The sequence below is a fragment of the Medicago truncatula genome, chromosome 3 (assembly GCF_003473485.1).
Source record: "Medicago truncatula cultivar Jemalong A17 chromosome 3, MtrunA17r5.0-ANR, whole genome shotgun sequence".
In the NCBI taxonomy this organism is placed as follows: Eukaryota; Viridiplantae; Streptophyta; class Magnoliopsida; order Fabales; family Fabaceae; genus Medicago; species Medicago truncatula.
In genome coordinates this window covers 16,567,775-16,571,769 of record NC_053044.1, presented here as the reverse complement: position 1 = coordinate 16,571,769, position 3,995 = coordinate 16,567,775, and the positions used below count along the sequence as shown (strand labels likewise).

At 31.9% G+C, this 3,995-nt stretch overlaps 1 long non-coding RNA gene across 1 annotated transcript; it reads right to left on the bottom strand.

The window, feature by feature from the left end:
- Window positions 1-3,036: 3,036 nt before the first annotated feature.
- Window positions 3,037-3,560, bottom strand: LOC25490458 (uncharacterized). The gene is made up of 2 exons (XR_003009841.2): window positions 3,401-3,560; window positions 3,037-3,315 (listed from the first exon to the last, which is right to left on the bottom strand). It is a non-coding gene; the product is annotated as an uncharacterized lncRNA (long non-coding RNA).
- Window positions 3,561-3,995: the final 435 nt, after the last annotated feature.

The following is a 3,995-nucleotide window of genomic DNA, read 5'->3' as shown; positions in this document are numbered from 1 at the left end:
CAAAAGAATTTTAAGGCATTGGATGCTTCTTCTTTGAAGAGCGTTGGCAAAGGACAATTGTACGAAGTGTACAACCACTACCTCCACTACTCTGTTTTTGTCTCTGCAACAAGACTAGAATAACAACTATGCCTGCAACGATGTTCCTTTAGACTTGGAATGGATTTGAAATTGATCCTTCATTGGACAATAACCAAATCAGGCAAAAGATCGTTGGTGATTGATCAAAGCTTCTAACGACTCTTTTTTGATGTGCTGAGAATTCACAACGTCTCTTTCACACCTCTATATAAAGGAGTGAAGACTTAGAGAATGACAAGACTCAACAACAATTTACAAGCGCCAAAACTCTGCTGAAATTGTTCTGCATCAAAATTTCACTTAGAATTTCTATTCAAAGTTCATATCTTAGAAATTCTAGAGTCTTAAGAGTCTGTATCTGATTTGTTTTGTGAACACCACTTATTGTATATCAAGTGTTCAACATCAAAAAAAAATTCTTTGTAATTCTGTTTGAATAGAAGTCTCTTGTAGTTGTGCTTGAGCATAGGAAGTCTCTTGATTGTGTTCAGGAGCATAGAAAATCTCTTACATCAGAAGTTAGGTTCTGAACTAGTTCAGAAGCTATAGTCCATCAGAAGATCTTAACTGAGGTTCTGAGGAAAAATGTGCTTCTGAAGATGACGTCAGCACCTTAACTTCAGAAGCTGGACTCTCTGCCCCTGAATAAGCAGAGTTAGTGGAACACCTGTCCCACTAATTTGGCAGTTCATCTGAAGTATTCTAACATGGCTTAACTGTATTGGTGTATAACGTAAGAGGGCAATGATGATTTTAAGCTTTGAATGTACTATCTCGTGCCCCCTAAGTCATTAATGTTGTGTTTGTTTTTCCCCTTTTGAATTGCAAACGTTTTACTAAAAACACTTAGACAAAATCACATACTACTCACTTCACAACCTACACTTTCTGATTTTAGACTTATTCTCTACGAAAACTCATCTTATTCAAAATCAAAACCTTAGAACCCTAAAACTTCATCTGCATCAATGGCATCCTCAAGCTCAATTCAAGGAACTTCCATGCAAATAGCATTTGGTGAATCATATCAAATGAGAGGAAGAACTATGGTACTAGAAGAATGGGAACTGATTGTTCAAGTAGAAAATCCAGTGGATTTCATCTCTCTCGCCTATCATGGTTGCGAACTCAGACCTTACTATGATGCTCAGGACCTAGATGTATACTTCTCTATGTTGTAAGTGTTCACTACTCCAAAGCTGATAATCAACTAGTTTTAGGCACTTGATCATTTAATTAATGTTTTGGTGACCAAGTAGTTTTGGTTTCTTTACCGTCACTCTATTTTTGAACTTTTTATCCCCCACACCAACTTATACTACTTTTACTATTAAAATTTTTGAGGGTTAATTTACCATTGAAGTTAGAACGTGCTCCTTAAAACACCTACCTACACAATTACTCAAAGACCGCAACTCTGCTTTTCTCAAAAAAAGAATTTCACATTGAAACATGATGTGGGTATAGCAAGAACACTTAAAACACAAGATTTTGTTTTTATGCACATAATCATCCTTAAACAGCCTTTTGAAAGAAACTTATATATATTTTTTTCTATATCACATAAACTAAGAAAAACCCCATTTTTGATTCCCAAACACCCAAATTATTCCCCAAAGCTTGTCTATATGTTTATGTACTTAAAAAAGGCAATCAAAACCATATCAAAATTGAAATCAAACATCATTCCAACACAAATTCTCAATTCACCCATTTTTTTTAAAAACTCTAAAAAACAACTCAATTCACACCACAACTCCATGATTATGAATATCCATGGCATAAATCAACAACAACAACATGTTTAGAATCAATTTCACATACATAAACTTAGTATCAAAGTGGGTACACGAAATTCATCTTTTAAATCCACAAAATAACCACTTATGAAATTAAGTAGAAAAAGATATTATAGCTTAAATTATGAATGAACACTATCCCCCTTACCTCAATTGAGCATAAAACTAGCCTTGGCTTCAGTTTTTCTCCTTGAATCACTACTCTCTTCCTACTCTACAAGCTATTCTCTGTAACCCTTGTTCTTGCTTTTTCTCTCTCAACCTCTTACAAAAGTTTTGTGAAAATGAGTGTTAAAACCTAATTCCTCTAAAGACTAAAGTTAATATAGGCTCTACAAAAATGGGCTCAACCCTCAATTCTCTTAATGGGTTCAAAGTTCTCATTAACTAAATCACAAAGTTTCTACTCACTTACGGTTAAAAATAAGGAATAGTTACTGGCTCATGATTAATTACCACAACCAACTAGTAACTTAGTAAAAATATGATTCCCACTTAATACACTAAAAATATTTCTCGTAACCAGAAGACTATTTTATCCTTGCTCATCAAATGACCAAAATACCCTCGAGTACAAAATGACTAAAATACCATTTATAAGCCAAACTCTACTAATTTCGGATAAAATACACACAGAGACAATGATTACAAACAAGCACATAGAAACACACATAAATAATAATAAATTAAATCTAGCGAAAATCGGGCTGTTTTAGCAAAATCGGGCACATATAAGCACATATAAGGACTTGCATGATTAGGACATATGATACAACATCTTGTTTTAACAAAATGTAGCCAACACAATATAAAAACCGAATAGTTTGAAATTAAATTTGGGGTTTTTGCTAGAACTTCTTTTATTCTTTAGAATTAGAAACATCTCAAATTTGGTTTGGTTACCGGTAGAACTTGGTTATCAAAGGAAAATAGTGAAAAGGAAAAATGTAGATAAAACAACAAAATGATGGCCCACAAAAAAAATCAAGAGCCAACAAAAGTTAAGTTGAAAAAAAAAAGTTCTAGTAGTACCCATATCTCTTGTTTAGCTTAAAAGCTAGTACCTCAAACATTGGTTGTGACTGATTATGAATCAGAGCCACAAGTTGGAGGAAAAGTATTTAAATAAAAAATAGTTACGATGTAGTGTTGAAAATTAAGAAAGAATAAGAAGTACAATCTATATAATATATTTTTCTACCTTATTTCATTTTATCACAATAATACTGGGTTACAAATTCATAACAAAACATTCATGAAATTATTAAAAGAAAAAAAAAAGTCATTAACTGACGACAAAATAACTAAATGACATCTTGAGAACCCCATAAACGACATACACAACTATGAGTAAGACACCTCGGTTTAAAAGGATGCTTGCACTTCTCTTTTGGACAATCAATATCTCGAACACACCAAGGTGTGGTATAACGCCCTTCAATGGATTAAGAAAATAAAAGAATGTTACAATGTTGTATATAAAGTAACTAAATAAATTTGAAAAGGATAAAAGGTCTCACCGCCGACAGTGATTTCAAAAAGAAATAAGGAAAGAAAGATAATCAGAATGCAAACAAACTTTGCAATTTTGCCCATAGTTTACTTTAGTTGCATGAATGAAATAGATTATATTTTCTTTATAACTTATTATAATAGTTTTTAGAAACTAAGAAGTTGTAAAAAAGGCCTTACTTATAATATAATATCTATAAAATGCCTCTTAAGTATTTCAATACATTGTCCCTTCAGCACACATAGTAAGAAGGTGATATAATAAAATTATCAATCATAAGAATTCATTATTTATTTTCTTACAAAATCTTTAGGGTTATTACCGCTTTTGGTCCTTGTGATATTAGCGAATTCCAATATTTGTTCTTGTTAAAAAAAAAAGTTTAAATTTTGTCCTGTAATTTCAAATTCTTCATTTTAGGTCCCTAATTTAGTCTATGTCAGCATAATTTGTCTACGTGGCATGTTGATTGAACTATTTTATTCATTTTCGAATTAACTAATTCCAAGTGGCTATATTTTATAAATAACACTATTAATAAATAAATTAAAAAAAAAACTTAAATGAAGGTTTTGTTCATCCATGTTCATCTTCTTCATCAT